The 19,240-nt window shown below is 43.8% G+C and overlaps 1 protein-coding gene across 3 annotated transcripts in view; it reads right to left on the reverse strand.

The window, feature by feature from the left end:
• Nucleotides 1-13,778, reverse strand: part of LOC132245874 (uncharacterized) — an 88,456-nt gene extending 74,678 nt beyond the window's left edge. The window contains exons 1-2 of one of the 3 annotated variants that reach the window (XM_059719078.1): nt 13,479-13,778; nt 9,996-10,088 (exon numbers count right to left, since the gene is read on the reverse strand). The gene's annotated coding sequence lies outside the window, so the exon portion shown is untranslated. The other 2 variants (XM_059719080.1, XM_059719079.1) reach the window with 2 other exon arrangements.
• Nucleotides 13,779-19,240: the final 5,462 nt, after the last annotated feature.

Consider the following 19,240-nt stretch of genomic DNA (forward strand, 5'->3'; position numbering starts at 1 on the left):
AAAGGATGTGGAGAAGCTTGAGAGAGTCCAGAGAAGAGCCACGTGCATGATCAGAGGTCAGGGAAGCAGACCCTACGATGACAGGCTGAGAGCCCTGGGGCTCTTTAGCCTGGAAAAGCGCAGGCTCAGGGGTGATCTGATGGCCACCTATAAGTTTATCAGGGGTGACCACCAGTATCTGGGGGAACATTTGTTCACCAGAACACCCCTAGGGATGACGACTAGGTCGAACGGTCATAAACTACTACAAGACCGTTTCAGGCTGGACATAAGGAAGAATTTCTTTACTGTCCGAGCCCCCAAGGTCTGGAACCGCCTGCCACCAGAGGTGGTTCAAGCGCCTGCATTGAACACCTTCAAGAGCAAACTGGATGCTTATCTTGCTGGGAACCTGTGACCCCAGCTGACTTCCTGCCCTTTGGGCGGGGGGCTGGACTCGATGATCTTCCGAGGTCCCTTCCAGCCCTAATGTCTATGAAATCTATGAAAAAATAAAACCCCTGGGGAAAATGGAAGCATTCAATGAAAAAATAAAATAGTGTCAGCAAATCATCATTTTAAAACAACCGTGTGCCTTCAGTAATCCAAAATATTTATCAGTTTTATAACCCATGTCAGTATTAACAAATGTTAACATCAGTATGACATCAACAATTTTAAAGGGAAAGGGACATGTGAAGGAGAAAGGACATGCTGCTGGAGTGACATGAAATGTATCTACTGGCTTTATTTTCCCCCCACTACTGAAAAAAAAAATCCTTTTCATAAGAAAAAAAATATTCTAAGTAAAATGCTGGACGAAACATTCACTGTGATGAATCGTAGCTGAGGATTAGGAAAAAGAAAAAATCATAAATTGGATGGAAATGGCTTTGTGAATTCAGGGTTGCTCCGGAATATGTTTTCACACTGGTAATTTTTTCACTGGAAGACTGCTTCACACATGGCCACTGTCTGTTCTTATCTCCTCATGACTTTGCTAAAGGAAGGACTGAACCCCCTCGGCTTGCAGACCTCCAAAATGAACCTCAGTCTATCACTGGAAATGTGTCCAGCTGCACAAACACAACTGCTGGGCCTTATAGTTTCATAGTTTCCAGGGTCGGAAGGGTCCTGAGCAGATCATCAAGTCCGACCCCCTGCCATGGGTAGGAAAGGATGCTGGGGTCAAACGACCCCGGCTAGGTGGCTGTCTAGCCTCCTTTTGAAGACCCCCAGGGTAGAGGCGAGCACCACTTCCCTTGCAAGTTGGTTCCAGCTTCTTGAAAGCAGGAGTCTGAAAACTACTGCTTATGTCGCTACAGTGTGCAAACAGGCAAGATGCATCAAATGCACTGGCAACACCAACAACAACCACATCTGCTAGCTGCACATCTGGCCCGGCTGCTTTGGGGGCTAGGGTCTGCAGCTATATCTTAATTTGCACTCGCGTGAAAAATTTCAAAAGGAAAATCTCTTCTGAGGCAGAAGTATTTAGAGAAGAATAAATGTTAAGTGTATCTGACAGGAAGATAAATGCTTTGCACAGTCCTTGGCCTTATCAAAGCCTGGATATGATGTTCAATGTCAATCCAAAAACGTTGAAATCCAATTCCCAGGAGTTTTAAGGTTAGCCTCAAGATGTCCCACCATGCTTAGTCCCCGATTCAGCAAAGTGCTTAAATGCGAGTGTGTACTTAGCAGGCTTTGCTAATTTATGGCTTTAAAAAGAGCCCGGGTTAGAGCCCATCAGAATATTTAATGAAACACAGCTTTGCTGGACCAGCAAAAAAAGGCTATGCAAGTGAAGTTGTGACTGCAGCATAGACAGAGTTACAGAGACAGGGACAGTTTTATATCTAGATCACTGAAGTACCAATAGTAGAGAAATGGTATCTTTGACCTTCAGCATGGAGTAGCAAGAGGAGTGTATGTTCTCAATATATTTGAATGTATTTGTCTTCAGCATACTGAAGACACATTGCTGCTTACTCCCTTTTGACAGGGATTCTTTAAGAATCCATAATAATGATGGTGGTAATACTAACCCTGTCCTGACAGGCAAAAATCAATAGGAAGTTAACTATAAAGTGCGGTTTTTAAATAAAGTTTTTTCTTACTTTTGTTGCTCCTAAGTTTGAAAGCAACTACACATAGTATCTCAAGACTGAAGAAAAAAAACAAAAACCCACAATAATTTTACATTGCCCTAAACAAGGAGCTTTAAACTTGCTCTGCATCCTTCAGTAGCTGTTGCCGTCTGGCAGTCATCCATACCAGTAGCTCAGGTGACCTTCACATGGTGAAGGCCCTTGAATGAAACTTCCAAGTGATCCTTGAGACACCCGGCTCCTGTCCTTTAGCCCCAAATCATGCTTTAGGCACAGATCTTAATTCATCACGCCCCACGAAGATACTGCAATGATTCTTTTGCTGATCTTTAGTGGGGATTTGTCTAGTTCATCATCCTGGCTGGACACTGACAATCAATAACCAATGATTTATTTATGACAGTGATGAATTTTATGTGGAGATTATGCAGGGGTGAAATTATAACATTTTGCAGACTGATCTTCTAGTTTCTCTCCCTATACCTTGGACCTACATTCATAATTACTGCAGGTGCTCACTTAAGCCCTGCCAGTAAGTTTTAACTAATGATAGGCTGATGGCATCACAAGCCTGATCCATTAGATCCTGATTTCCAGGCACCCACGACATAAGGGGTATTCCGATCACCCGTGGGTGCATTTAAAAGGAGACCGTGCACAAGACATCACATATGCCATGAGGCCATATTCAAAGCTTACTCAAAACTTTACTGAAGGTCACCACTCAACAAACCAACCAACCAAACACAAAACTAGTTCTGAAACCTCTGCATCTCACCCCTTCCTGCTGGACCTGCTGCACTTGGTACGTGTAAATTATTTGGGCACATCTCTTGCCATAACTAGCATGAGAGACCACAATACCCTATGGGAACATGAAGCAGTTGATCGACGGCTCCCAAAAGACATGACAGAGGGCTTTGAGAATCAAAAAATTCATTTTTAGAGTTCAGTCTCCACCCCCCCCCCCCAAAATGACTAACTTTGTCACAGAAAGGAAACTATTTTCCAGCCAGTTCTGTAAATCACCACACTACCCTCATTTTGCCTCCTCAAACAAGCAACCAGTTTTAACTGCTGTGTGTTAATCTATTGCACATCTAGTCCATTATCTCTTAGCTGCTCATTTATGGATGAAAGTATTTTAAGGCCCCTCTTCCTCCTCCCCAGCCCCACCCCCAACCCTCAAAAAACTGACAAACAAGTAATTCCATTTGCTCTTGGCCCAACTGCAAGACTGAGTGTGAGGTTTACAAGGTAAATTCTTTAAAAACATAGGATTTTTATGGAAACTTGGACACAGCCTTTGCTAATGTGAATGGCACTGCTACTCCTTTCAACAAGTAGCAGCACCGATCTAGTAAGGCTGTGTGAAGGTTTGGGTGCTGATTCAATTCGGATGAGATTCGGCCCAATTCCTGGAAGTCCTGGAATCCAAGATCTCCTTAGGGACTCAGATAGCTACCACAAGACTAGTGCTGTTTTAAGCAGCACCTTAAATGCAGGATGCAAAAAGGAGGTGGGATGAGCCCTGTGCTCACCATTCATTACATGTTGAAGTGCTGAGCTGCAGCTGGGGGATGCAAAGAACAGGACAATGAGATCTGCGTGAAGATTGCCCACAGTGGGTTTTGCAGCACGGTCTCTGTGCCTCCATTTAGGTTTTTCATTGTCCTTCTTAAGGGTCCAGTTCTACAAAGAGATTTATACACAAAAGCAAGGATTTGAAAATCAACTTCATAGCTTAAAAGCTGCTTGATTTTTGGAAAAACAACAGTCATTCAACAAAACACGCTATGAGTTTTACACGTTCTGCTGTGAACATAAAGCCTTCCCCAATAAAGCGGTCAATACACTCATAGCTGAATAGTTTGCCTTCTATTGTATCTTAAAATTTTCAAAGCAGCAGATTCTCCACTCCAGAAAAACCAACACTTCACAGTCACTCGTGCACACGTTTATCTTGAATTCAGTCGTGCAGAGGAACTGAAAGTGTTTGCAAAATTGGGCCCAAGACTCACTAGTGAACTCAGAGGGGAAAAAAAAATATCATCCTGGTGTTGGATCTCTCCCTCAAGGCTTGGTGAACCCCAGGAGATCCACATTGCTATGGCAGAGAAGGGGAAGTGTGTGCATCCTATACTAGATCTCCAGCCCCAGATCCTGATTACATTCAGCAGACTAAATATTGAGCATATGAATATATATATATTTTAAATCAAGGTATTCTTTTATTGTTGCAGTCTCTAAGAAACCCAGAGACCCGAGTCTGTCAAGTTAAGGAATTTAAGTCGCTATCCACAGGGCTTGCAGCCTGATCTCATGCTATCAGGTACTGAAGCTAAGATTGCGATCTACCCACCTGGTAATATTACATTGGATAAACTTCCACTGCAGGCAGCTTAATATACAGCTTGAAGGTGACAATAGCTAGTCACAACACATACAGAAACAACAACCTGTAGGGAGAATTTGTTTAAAAGATGAAAATCTCCTTCCCAGCCTTTCCCCTCCCATCTGAGACTGTACAGGCAAATCTGAAGTCCACCACATTTGACTTGGTTATTTTAAAAATCATGTTTGGTTGGCTCCCTTTTCCAATCTGACCTGGAAAATAGCAATCAAGGTTTGACAGCCTGTCTGTACCAGTATAAGAGGACCAAGTGAAATGGTTTCACGGGGGACTCCAGATTGCTATATACCCTGGCTGGCTCTTCCATGAAATGTCCAGGAGAATCACAGTTATCAAATCTCTCAGGGGGCCTTGACAAAACAGCACTGGTTAGGGAATAAAGCTACCACAAAGTGATGTCAAGGCTTCCAATCTCTCTGTTGAGGTTAATATGGCCTGAAGAAGGTTACTTTAAACTTACTTGCAAAAAGCCATTTCCCATTTTCTTGCCCCTTTGTTTTCCAACAGGTTCTACTGTTGCAAAAGCATCTCCACTTAACACACAGCATCAATGATTAGTGTGTGGTAACCAGGTTTAATGCACAGCAGAAATGATGGATATAGAGTGGTAGCTTACTTAATATAGTGCCAATACGTCATGTTAAAGGGGGACTGTTGTGTCACATCAAAACGGAGAAAAGAAAGCATTTCTACAGAAGTTAATTTACTGGGCTGGTGTTTCTTAGCTTCCCTCATTGACCATGGGAGATATTTAGAAATAAATTGTTCAGGATTGTGACTGTCCCATTCTCCTACCCCATTTCCAGATAATGCAACCACCGAGGGAATTACAGGCTAATTCCTCTTGATTCATTTGTGATTGTGTCAGCAGCCTGGAGCTCCAGAACGAGCGGAGGAAGAGCCATAGGAAGAATACTTGAGCTGAATTTTATTCTGCTTCAAGAGGCTTTGCAAATAATAAGCAAGAAGGGGAGAGGCAAAGCATCTACCCAGAGAGGCTGCTTCCTGCTTTCCCAAAACTTGAAACCTGCGTGGATTTACCTGTGCACAAAGTGGGGGTAAAATGCTCCCCTTCTGATCAGGTACTATTTACCTCTTAGATTAGATACAAAGGGCTATGTCACCCATCACTGACCATGACATAAATGCCACGTGGGCCTGGGACCGCAGTGGTTTGATACTGGGGTGTTTCATAAGCATGCCTTTTCAGTGGTGTGCATGGACACAGAAGGTGGCAGATGGCCAGGAATCAAACACCCTCATTGTGCAATAAAGCAGGGTAAAAATATTGACAGAGGGCACTAAGGAAGAGCCAAGCATGACTATCAGCTCATCACCGAAGGCAGGGTAGCTCTTCTCTAGAAACTTTTGGCACAGTTACCTCCCACTGAGATACAGCCAGGCTCAGGGCAATTCTTTAACAGTGTAGGGCAACACCACCAAAGCTCAGGCACGAAAGGAAGACCTTAATGCAATAAAAGTGGGGGGAGGATTCAAGGGGAAAGTGAAGTGCCAGACCCCTAAATTAATATTCTTCCCCTTCTTAGAAGTGCCCAGCACTTTTAGGAACTGATCCTTCAAGGTGCCCGTCTTTCTTACTAAGCAGCGCAGGACAGATCCTGCATCCCCGACTCCCATTGGCCCTAGCATGTACTATAAGCAGGCTAACACTTCGCGGGAGTCACTCATCCAAGTGTAAAATCAGTCCCAGCTAGCTAAAAAATCCCATCCAAGGATTTGCTCACATCTAAGATGGAACATGCCTCCTTGCCTCATGCAACCTGGCTGTTGTGTCAGGAACATGTTAGTCTTACTCTCTTGTAACATGGGCTCATGTAAACATTTTCTGCCACAAATAGTGCGTGTTATTCCTGAAAACAATCCTTCCAAAATCCCTAACTAGCTCTAATGATCATCCAGCTGAAGTCAGACATGATTAGTTTGTGGCTTCTTTCAGCCTTCAACTGAGCATGCCTACATCTATTCTTGTTGTTGTTATTTTTAATCACATCCATATTAGTGATGGGACTAGGGCAAATCTGTGGACAACAGGAAAACAAATGTAAAGTAAACGTGCACTTCTATAGAAATCTTTTAAAGCCATCATCAAAACGATATGCTGTATTACTTATATCCAAAGTTTCAAATCCATATTTCGTGTAACTTCCAATTACTCTTCTAACACAGTATTTATTAATTTAAAAGCAGTGATATGTTTTTATCATCAATTTTGACTAAAACAGATGGCTAGCAGAGTTGTCATTCCCAATAACAGATTAACTCTTTGCAGGCTTCTCATTCTTTTGAGGCTGCTTAGAGATTTCCTATTTGGCTTGTGTGAATAGGGAACTATTCGATTCGGATTCAGCCAGTTTGGATGCCACAGTTTCAATTCAGATGTCTGATTTGTTTTTCCAATTCAATTCAGCCACATTGCTTCGGAAGATCCAGAAACGATTTGGAGATTCGGCCATAGAGTATAATGGGGAATCAATGACATGACTATAACTTCATTGTTTTTTAGCCGATTTAGATGAAACCTGCCGAGATGGTAGACTATTCTGAGAGCATGAGGCATCCCAAGCTTCAAGGTGATAGGTACAGGCATTTATGGGAAACTGCACCTCAAATTGCTGAAAGCAAAAGTCATGCCTGTGTGTGTGTTAAGCCACAGTGGGGTGAAAACTGCAGGGATGGTAGCTCTTGCTTAGGTTACAAAGCCTGCCAAGTTTCAAGGAGACAGGTACAGGGGAAGATAGGCTCTGGGGCCCTGCACCTTTGGCCACAAGCAGGCAAAACTCGTGACACGGGTGCCATCTCCCAGTCCTGATTCGCAACAGGAATTTACAAGCCACGTTTCACAAACAGACCTATGAACTTCACTTCATCAACCTCCTAGATAAATCCAGTCCATGCATTTCTATATGACACACTACAACCTGCCTGACATCCGACTCCCCAGGTACCTCCCTACTTTTACCTGCTACATACCCCTTCGCCTACCCCAGCCTCTCTCTCAACCCTGACACCTCCATTTCCATTCTCACTGACTGGCTTTCTTGCCTGCATTGCATGCCAGCCTCTGGCTTCTTTGCTATTCCTTCCGTCCAGGAAGAGCGCGTGCGTGCGCACACACACACACACACACCCCCAACTAGATGCTTCGTCAGTCTGATGAAGGGTTTTTAAACCCGAAAGCTTGCAAAGAACAATTTCTCCAACTCTTCAGTTGGTTTAATAAAAGATATCAGATTGACCCTAAGAACCTTCTCTGCGCAACGTCCTTACACTGACACGGCTACAACCAGACCCCTTCACACACACAAGTGACGTAAGTTTTGCTTTCAGCAGTTTAAGGTGTAGATTCACAGAAACCCCTGCACCACTGCCTGAAACCTGGCAGGCCTCATGGCCGCACAAGCGGCGATGCATGTGGCAGGACAGGGCGGCCATGTAATGCCCCGCTCTCAGAGCTGAAGGTGGCTGTTTAGTTTCTCACCTACGAGCAGGGGAAGAACATCTCCCTGCTGAGCTCCTGTGCCCGGAAGAACTTGTACGCATAAGGGCTGGGGCTATACGGGGAGGAGGAGGCCCCACATCATCCTCGCACCACCTAAAACTGCACCCTGCGAGGGTAGGGAGGCCTGGGTGGGACCACCAGGGGTGCGGCAGCCCTAGGAAATGCCAGGACCATGAACATCCCTGGTGAAAGGCAGGTAGGAGAAGGAGGCACCTGATAACCTCCAGCCACCGCACAGTCCTGGCTGTGGAAAGACCAGACCTGTAAGATCTCGGAGAAGCCTGAGGCTTACTGGTTGCAGGGGAGTTGTGAGGGTGAGGACAGGGGCTACCAGCCCTGCAGTTTTCACCCCGCTGCGCCTGAACACACACACACAATGTCACACATGTCACCAGTTTTTCTTGTCAGCATCTTGAGGTGCAGTTTCCCAGAAACCCCTAAGCCTAACTCCTAGAAACCTGGAAGGCCTCATGCCCTCAGAAAGGGCTACTATCCCTGCTGTTTTCATCCAAACCTGACAAAAAATGACCAAGTTACAGGTATTTCAGTGATTCCCCATTATAGTCTATGGCCGAGTCTGTGAATCTGCACTGAATCATCCAAAACTGATTTGGCCGAATCGATTTGGAACAGCGATCTGAATCTCTGAATCAAATCACTGCCCTCTGAATTGGCCGAATCCAAATCGAATACTTCCCTGTTTGCACAGGCCTACTTCTTTTGGCCTCTGTTTATATCATTAGCTGTTCGCAAGTGTTTACAGGGAACATTATTCGTGTCACAGCTTGTGTTAACTTTGCAGTGGGGGGTATTTTTTTCTCCATCATTTCCACAGAGAGGAAATTTGTGATCTAAAAGTAAAGTAGCAGGGTCCTTGGTCGATTCTTCCGCTCTTTATTTACATGCAGGAATACTTCGAACTGCAAATGTTCTTACTCATTGTAATGCGACTCCTCGTTGAGTCAGGAACTACCAAGCGTTGAGGTGGAAGAACAGAAACAGTCTGTTAGGCCCAGGGCAAATTGGTCCAACCAAAATTTTAAAGGTGAGAAACTGCTGAAAGGGATTTGAGTGTTACATTAAATCATACTTATGAATTCAGGATATATTTTGATCATGAACATCCAGAGCTCAAGGAGAAATCCTCCCTCCTGCTCCCATGTGCGTCTATACATCTAAATACATAAGCAAGAAATGACCCAACCCTTCACCCTTAATTCCCTGTGAATAAAAAGCAGTGATTCACAGCCTCACAGGATTTAGAAGCATCCTTAACTACTACTGAGCTGATGAAAACAAAGAAAAACATTTAGAAAAGTCAAAATGCCCAAGCTATTTTTTGTCAAAAAAGTTAAGGTTTTTTTTTTTAAACTTTAAAAAATGACAAATTTCATCCAACTCCAACTTGAGCAGCACACATTTCTTTATCAAAACTAACCCAACAGTGCACACGATACCACCTGGAACAGTTCTGAATGACATTTTATGCAATAGTAAGGTGCTCTAGTGACTCGGTTTGGATCCTGCAGACCTCCTGACACAAAAGTTCCTCTGCTAGAATCCAGTGACACAGGATTGGACAGCAGATGACTTTGTAGTTTCCAACATCTGATCCAGTGCCTATTGCAAAGGCTCTAGCTAACTGGAATAGGCACTGGTTTGTTCCCCAAATGAATACTGACATCATCTTACCTTTCCACTGCTTTCCAAGTGAGGCTTAAAAAATGAAGCACTGGAAGTGTAGTTCCCCTTGTTTCCCCATGGTAAAAAAACAGGAGGGTTTCACCAGGGTAACCCTCTATAATTACTGCATGTAGCAGTGTTGAAATACATGAATTGTGTTGACAGATTGTCACTTAGTTCACTGGTTGATTTTGCATAATTACAATAGTTTCTCACTTGATTGTTTCTCTAATTTGCAGTCTGAGTTATATAAATTAGATTGATTAACAGAGGTGCTTGCTTTGCGTACCTTGTAGCAGAATATACAAATGGTGCTCTCTCCTTGGGCTGTTTAATCCTTTGGCCATGTTGTGTATTATCCTCTGCAGACCCATTTCTCTGCCTTGGTGAAAAAGAGAAAGCATTGATGAAATGAGAATATCCTTCCCTGAGTGCTTGCTAGCATTTTGCTTAGGCTGAATTTTACAGCTGGCAACTCTTAAAAAACAGGCTGATTTTTATGTTGTTTTATAATGGTCAGTAAAGGATGCTGAAAGCAAGGACTTCTGTGTTTTCTACTCAGCTCTGTCACCAAAACCATGGAAAAGTATACTTAACTTTTCTGCACCTCAGTTAACTCGTGTGTGAAATAATTCACATTTATAATTATGTAGATGCTTTCACTGAAGGGTAAACAAGTGGTTCAAACTTACAAAATATAATACTCATGACTAATAATGTACCCAAACAGGGTCCCCAACAGTGTTGCTAGTTGGCTCAAGGCCATCACTGCAAAATACTACATCAAACAAATAATAACACCTGTGTATAATTAAGGGGACACATTTTCGCAGCCTGAAAAGCAGGAGCCACAGGCTAAACAAAGCTTAATTCTCCATGGGCATGAACATAGTATGGGCATTCAAATCACTGACAAATGAGCGTGCAACACTACAACATCAAAACATGGAGCATGATGTACTCCATTTGATCTGAATTTAAAAAATAGACAAAGTACTCGTCAGAGAATCTGGACTCCAGAATCTACCGCTGGATTCCAGGTACATGCCAGGATTAGCCAGACTGGTTAATGCTCTAAAGCAAGAAGGTGTTTAGTATCCTCAACCATTTTCTTTACACACAAAAAAATCTCAGCACTAAGCACATATATATAATGGCTTTTGTCACCTATCCTATAGATGTCCAGTCTCTATGCTTTATATGTAACAGAACATAGATTCTGCCCATTGTAAGAAGTAATGGAAGCACTTTGATTGATACAGTTTTGCAAAACCTCTTTTTCACAAGTGAGTGTGTCTAGACTCGGAGCTAGTTTCCTGCTTTGCCAGCAAGCCCCATAGAAAGGGGATCCACAGCTATGCAGAAGGAACACAGGGGGGAACCATGCCCCAGACAGATACCACTACATACTTACCTCCCTAATGATGGAAAACAGAAGCCCGACACAACTAAATACCTCTCTTGACTCACCTAAGGGAATAGATAGCAATCCACTACTATCCCATATTCACTTAATTAAACCTAGGAGCTTGGCAGAACTTCTGCTTCATGGAAATAAACAGTTGCAAAATTATTTTTTTTTTTTTTCTTCCTAACTGGAAGAGAAAATTGAAATTCAACATTTTCCAGAAAAAAAATATTGGGGGGAATCACAGACAGGAAAGAAAGCAACAATTATTTTGAGATCCCAAAACAGTCATTCTAAATTTTGCCTTATACTTGGTTTTAGAAAAAGAAACGCCTTTTGTTTTCAAATACATTTTTCTTTTGGAAAACAAAAATATTACTTATTTAAAATGTTTTGAAAGGGACTTTTTCAATTTTTCTAAACAAAAAAATGTATCAAAAGCAAGATCCTGCAGCAGAAAATTTAAAATTGATATTAATGGGCATTTTTGACACAAAAAGTTTCTGTCAAAAAAGTTAAACGCTCGATTTAATTTGCAAGATACACATTTGATAGTAGTAATTGTTACGGAGGACAACAGATTCTGTTAGCACTGGAGGACATTTTATTCTTCACAAGTAAGTCATCTTAAGCAGAAATAAGTTAGGTGCTTAGTAGAGAAACACTTCAAAAGAAAAAAAAATCCTTATGAACTTCTTTAAAAGTTTACTGTAAATGATGCAAAAACAAAAATAACTAAAAATCAGCAGTAGAAGACTGCCATATGTAAAGCTTTGCTATATGCTTCAACATTAGCAAGTCTTATGGATTGATTTCCTCCTTAGAAGGGAGCCTGATTCTCCTTTCACTTAAAAGGGCACAAATCAGGAAAAATTACACTGAAAATGAGCGAGTTGCATTGGCACCAACGAGCGGAAATCAAAAGTGAGGTGCTTTTCACAGAAACCCAAAACTTTGAGGCTGAGAAAGCTCTTGCTTCACTCCGGACAGAAAATAGGAGAGGGGGAGAAACTGGTTAGAAAACAGAACAAAACTTAAGTGATGTGGTAGGTCTCTCAGAACTGAATCACTGCTTCACGGATAGACTCATCAGAAAAAAATCCACACAGCCCCCTGTGCTGTGGGTTAGGTTTTATTTCACTAGGCTTACATGACCTGCCTGGGACACCTACCAAGGGGCAACGTATCCCACCTACGAGTCTTTCAGGTTTGTTTGCAGGGTCACAGGTGCCAGGAAGAGAGGCTTTTATTAACAGCACCTGGAATAGCATAGCAACCGTCTGCTCATTAGCAATCATGCACATCTTCAACCCAAGAGTGTGTTTTTTATTACTGTTATGTGCTGCTTTACCTCTCAAGGCCTCCCTTTAACTTGGCATCTGTGAAGATCCAAATCCAGAACTTTTTTTTTGGTTTGGTTTTGGTCTTCAAGCTGGCTGGCACTGAAACCACCTCCTGGCTTTGATGTATATTTGTGCACAAAGCATTTTAAACCCCACCAAAAATGGTACAGAAGAAACCTGGGCTTGATCCTGACCATGACCTTACATTGAATAAACTAATTAAATGGTAAGAAGTGACCTGTGCTACAGGGCTCATGCTTTTTACTAAGAGAAAGTTCCTTTTCTCTCTGCCAGACAGGTGTAGGTTTTGCATTGGGAGGCCTGAAAATACTGGGTCATGGCAATGAACCAGGCCCTAGAGTGGCAGTGGCATAATTCAACTCCTTATTTTGAGCCACACTCAAATAGACCAGCTGAGACTCTGACCCTATGAGCTGAAAATGCATTTAGGATGTTTATCATTATTGCTTTTACTTGCAATATAAAAATACACTTGTCAGAAGTGCCCAAAGTTAGTTAGGAACTCAAACGCCACTTGAAGAAAACAGAACACAACAAACAAAAAAGTCTCCACCTCCCCAAAAAACCCAACCTAACAATGAAGCATCAAAGTCACTTTAGCATTCCTAACCTTTTCATTTGCAGTTTCACATTAATAATTTTCCTGTTAACAAAATGCTTTTGGCATCCAAGCTGCACACTTCTGAAGAGAGCTCCTGACAAGAAGCTGCATTTTTCAAGCAGAATCTGCACCCTCAGCCTTTGGGCCCACAATTACAGCTCATCTATTTATGTTCTAGGCATTCAAGGTTCTTTGGATGGATCTGGTATCTTTTATTAGACCAACTTAAATAGTTGGCAAAAAAAAAAAAATCCCCCAAGTATTCAAGTTGGTCTAATAAAAGATAATCAGACTCACCCAAAGCACCTTGTCTGCCTCGGTCCTTAGACCCACAGGGCTACAACCTACACCCCTATTAATGCCAAGTAGTTGTCAGGCTTGTAGTTAGTAGACACGAACCTTGGCTACCCAAGGGTGGTTGCTTGCTTATTTCTTCTCATCTGTTGAGGGGCTGTCACCAAATACTCTTTCTGACAGTCAGAGAAGAGCAACTGTAGAAGTCTCCCAAACTATCCATCTCATCCCAAACTCTACAAACAGGCTTTTATATCCACTCAGCAAAATGCCCCACTGCCCAAATGATTTCATCCCAACACTAATAAGTAGTGTTTTTCCCAAAAAGAGAGAGACATGAAAAAACAAACAAACCCAAAAGTTAAAAAAAAAAAAAAAAAAAAGACCAAACAAGCCTTTACTTCATCACAGACATGCAGAAACCTGCACTCCCTTTGGCAGCCTTTAATCAAGGCCAGAAGGAGTCTCAGCTGCGGTGGGTTCAGTTCCAAGGCTCTGCTTTAACCCTTTCCTTTTCTCCTAGGGACAGGATCCTTTAGGGCCATGTCAGTGCCCAGATAGGAAATAAGCAACACAAACTGTTCTCCAGGGAAAGTGGATGAACAGAAAGCAAGACCAGAAATACCGTGGTGTGAAGGGACGTTCTGGAATCGCAGATACACAGCAGAGGCTCGCATGTTGTGTGTTCACAAAACACACACACAACACCCCCACCACCCCTGCTTCTGTTTTCAAACTCACAAAACATTTTGGAAAACAGGCAGGGACCCTAATTAGGCCTTTGTCTAGGAACAGCATTTCTAAATATTGCACGCAGTTTTGAAGCAATACTGGGGATGCACTTATGAATCAAACTGATTTAGGGGCAGCATCTGTTGGGGACAATAGCTTTATTATAATAAAACAATGTTGGTGTCTTCTAGATTTACTTCCTCCCAATTCAGCAGATATATTTTGTTCACAAAATAAGAGAAGTTACATAAAAGAGGGAGATGAAGTTACTGACATACTGCAAGACAATGTCTGTTAGCAGGGGGCTGCAAGACCTGCTTTCAGGTGGCTTGTATTTGCTGCTCTACATTTGCAAAAATGATAAGCAGTTCTTCTTCGTATTTACTTATGGAGCTGGGTATTCATGTCATAGGAGCTAAAGCTCAGGAGCAGGGCAGACACCTTGCCAATGTGCTTCCCACAGGTCTGCCAAAAACCCTAACTGAATCTCATACTCTTTGAAAGCACTCAATCTCTTAACTAAGTATCAGGCTTTAAACTTCATTTTTGACAGACCATCTGCAGACACTTCCTTAGTCTGATGAAGGTATTTATACCTGAAAGCTGGCAAAGAAGAATTTTTTCCAACTATTTGAGTTGGTCTGATAATAGATATCAGATTCACCCAAAGAACCTTGTCTGCCTATGTCCTTAGACCAATACAGCTACCATCTGCACCCCTGAGGCTATAACCTTGGCAGCCGTTGTCCGAGTACTGAGGAAGACATCCATGTGCAACAGGGAGAGTGTCACTGGGGCCTTGATGGTCCTAGAAATGTATGAGGCGAGAAGGGGTAGGAGAGCTGTGACATCTGCAGCTGGACCAACTGTACAGCTGGGAGAGATGTTGGACAAGGTTTCCACGGCCTTCTCCAAATGTGGGCTCAGTATGGAGAAGGGCACTTTGGACCTGAAAGCTTGTTCAACAGGGCCCCAAGTACACAACAAAGAAAAGGAAAAGTATGCCTAATACTAATAACACTAATAATATTAATAACAACAGATGTTAAACTATACTGTGTTTACACAATCCTGCATAACTTAGAGCCGTGGGTTTTCTGGATGTCTGTACCACACAGGATTTGAAGCGCCATTCACTGAAGTGCCAAAGCCTGGTTGTGAGACATTGCGGCGTTCAGTGAATGCCCCCCACATCATACTAGGGACACTAGCACTCCCCTGGCCCCTACGACTGCTGTGAGAATCAATGCACCGCAAGTTATGGGCATGGGGGAGATGGAGCTGAGAGCCCGCCACAGGAGAAGAAAACCCAAGAGCCCCTGTCCTGGCTGCACCTGAGGCAGGGCCCTATCTGAGTCCCGGGCCAGAGCTGGCTTGGAGAAAGCTCAGGGATAAGAGCCCCACACTGGCTCTGTGCAGGGCAGTAGCTCAGGGCACAGGAACAGGGGCGTGAATGCAAGCAAGCAGCTCCTGGTGCAGGCAGGAAGGAGGCAGCAGCCGTGAAGAGAGCACAACCAGTGTTGCCAGGTGTACAATAATTGTCATATATGCATGGTAATTTATACCCTTGTATGATGTACCAGCATTACTAGTAAAAGTGTTCAAAATGTATGATAATTTGTGAGGCAGCTCATTAGGGCAGCATAGGCAAAACCCAAGTCCCCCTCAGGATGTCTTAACTGGCTCTGGGGTTTGCTGTTAACACTTTCTTGCAACTGCTTGCCTCAAAATAAACTCTGAGGACCCAGTTCTCACCCACTCACTGGCAATATACAGTAAATAGGAAACAGGTTTATTTGTATATTGATTTGCATATTTTTAGTGTACAATAGTTTTTCAGCAAAGATGATAATTTTGAGCTTCTAATATGATCATTTTATATTTAAGACATGGCAATGCTAATCCCAGCAGGGGCTGGAGACTGCGCAATGCCCAGCACTGTGCTTTCAGGGCGCAGCTTTGGCACCAGCAGTGACTGGGGTGGGGTGGGGGACATCAAAAGCAGCTGGAGGAGAAGAGGGACTGTAGGGCTGCAGACACCTAAAGACATCCCATCTGGTGCCTCCAAGAGGCAGGCAGAATAAAAGCAATATACTGTAAGGAGAGATGGACTGAGGACTCTCCCCACACCATTTATTCCTCTGTGAATAAGGTGGGGAGGCTCATTATTCATTCTGCCTCTGTGGTTCTGTAGAAATGAAAATGCTAATTGGTTTTCTTGAAGTTTGATTGAAAATTAATAGGACTTCACTAGAGATTTGTTGACTGGGACCAGAGTTAAAATTACATTTGATTCCAGTCAGGCTCAAAATCAAGAGCAGGGAATTTGAAGACAGTGGCTCGATGCTTTTTCAAATGCAGGGGATACAGACTTGTCTGTTGGTATCACCGCAAAGATGAGTCCTTGCTTTAAAAAAACAGGGCGGGGGCAGGTTTGGGTGAATGGCAGAGCAGGGCGGCTCAGAGCAACACTCCAAGAAGCATATGCCGTTTTCTTTTCTTCCGATGTCTGTGTAATGCAAAGTGATAGACTGGATACTTGTCACTCCCTGAGTGAGGGGCACTTCTTACCCCATTGCCGGGAGTCTCTTTCTATCTGAGAGCACTTAAATTGTCAAACCAGTCTGTGCTTCCCTGAGCTAGGAATAAACGGTCACTGGCAACCCCATCAGAAACCTACAGTCCTTTGGAGCGTTTCATAACAGTGAATCAGCCACAGTAAGTGTTCATCAGCTCATCTAAGAGCATCCCTGAGGGGGGCCCTGCAAGGTCTGAACCTCGGGCTGGAACTGGGGGGGGGGGGGCAAGTATACCCTCGCTCCCTCCCAGCAGGGCTGGGTTTCCATGGAGACCGGCCCCAGCAGCGCTGGCAGCACCAGCGGTGCCAGCCTCTTCCTGGTTGGGGGGGCTGAGGGGGACCTGTGATGAGCGGGTGGTGGCAGCGGCACTGCAAGGATTGGCTATTGGGAATTCTGGGGTGGCTATAGCCCGTGCAAGCCCCTCCCTAGCGCTTCCCCTGCTGGCAGGGCTTGGAGCTGCTCTGGGGCTGGGCTGGGCTGGGATCTTGCGGCAGTGACAGCCAGGGCAGAGCCGTGATCTGCAGCCTGCGTGTCCTGGGCAGGGGTGCGCAGGCAGTGGCCCATGGCTCTGCCCTGGCTCCGGGCCATGCTGTCACCACCACAGCATCCCAGCCCAGCCCTGCAGCAGCTCCCCCGTCCTGCCACCCGCCATGCCAGAGCCGTGGAGGCCAGTCTCCACAGAAACCCCGCCCTCCTGCTATCACAGCACAGCTGCTGCTGGGCTCTCCATGGAAACTGGCCCCAGCCACACAGGCAGGGGCTTCTGGGAAATGGAGTCTGGCCACCGGCCAGATCCACTGTTTTGCCCACCCCTTATTTAAGGTCTAGGAAGCTCATATTCGGAGGCTGTACCCCTAACTCCCATGCTCAATAGCTAGTGACGCACCTTTCCTCCCACCATGTGTCCAATCCCTTTCTGAATCCAGCTGAAATGCCCAGTGCCACCACAGCTGGTGGCAATGAGGCCCACACTTTAATTACATGCTATGCCAAAAAGAACTTACTGCCTCGGCGTTTCATTTTATGACCCGTACTTTTTGTACTGAGAGAGACCGTAAATACTGCATCCCTATTTACTCTCTCTTCCCCACTTAGTATTTTGTAAGCCTTTATTATATCCCCCTCAAGCATTGCTTTTCTCTGTTGTTTTGTATCGAAACAATGTTCCAGCAGTCTTGAAACTTCTTTAATGCCAACCACTGATGACCTGTTGTAACCAACACTGTTCAAAATGAAATGTCCTTAAAAAACAAACGAAAAACAAACTTTTCCTTGAAACAATTTTAAAAGTTTTTCCAAGTTAAATTGTCAGCCTTTGTCCACAGGGCATGTGCGCGCATGCGTGGCTGTTAAAAACGGTATTTTTTGATGAAATATCTTACCAAAATACTTCCAACTCGTTCCTCCTGCAGCTCTGGAATCTCACTTAAAGCAAGAGTTTCTACTTAAGCTGAAGAGCTAGGTACCTTATTGAAGGAAGAACCACACACACCCCTTCAATCACTGAAAGAGGAAGTAATGCTATGTTAGTATGGTGTACTGTTTGGATGATGCTCCATAGAGATCAGTGCAAGATTGGGGGCCTTGGTTGTCTATCACTGTTTTTGGACCAGGAGATACTAGGTCATTTAAAAGAATCAAGGATGGTGGCTTTTGAAAACAAGTGCCAACAGTTTGCAGGTGGTTTAGGCAGCTATGAAATCTGATTTATAGTGCCTTTTCATCCTTATTTGAATTCACCTTGTGGGAATGCATGGTAATAAAACGTTCTGCAATGTTACAACTGCCACGCTGTTCAAGTTTCAAGCGCTATGTACAGAGAAATGCCATACATTCAGGTGGATTTTTCATTCATTTAGTCACACCACTATGAACCCTTTAACTATAACCTAGTTCAGTTGTGCGTTCTGTTTCTTGTTGTACATAATTATATGTTAAACGAGAAACAAAAGCAGAACAGATCCTTCCAAGGCTGCCATCCATCTGCTATGGCAATGCAAGTAAAGCTAACAAAGTTTGACATGTAAGTTTGAAGTGAAATTAAAGTAACAGTGTGAAGCAAAAATGGAAGCTGTTGATCACAGGATTTGCTTTAGTGCTTGCTGTAATACACACACTTACCATGCGAGATTGAGGAGCTTGCTCACTCACTGGAAGGGACAGGGGATTCACCGCCTTGCTTGAAATGCTTTATTTGAGGGGGGAAGAGGGGAGATATTGAGATGGGAGACCAGCAGATAAACTGGAAACCACATTGACAGGTAGTCTTGAAAAAGCAAGTATACCAAGGTGTGGAAAGAGGCTGGGCCTTGTGTTGAAGCAACGTGCAGGGGCTCAGAAGTAACATCTTCTACTCCTAGGTCTGCCACAGATTTGACATGTGACCTTGGGCAAGTCTCATCATTAATTTCTTTTTCTGGAAGTATGTGCTGCTTCAGAAGTCTAAGTACTATCACAAATGAGGTTGGCACTTAGGAAGCTCAAGTGTCAGTGAAAGCCAGAACTTAAAGGCTATGGGCCTGGTTCACTGCAGAAAAGAAGATGAGGTTCTGTAGG

Source organism: Alligator mississippiensis, chromosome 15, assembly GCF_030867095.1.
Source record: "Alligator mississippiensis isolate rAllMis1 chromosome 15, rAllMis1, whole genome shotgun sequence".
In the NCBI taxonomy this organism is placed as follows: Eukaryota; Metazoa; Chordata; order Crocodylia; family Alligatoridae; genus Alligator; species Alligator mississippiensis.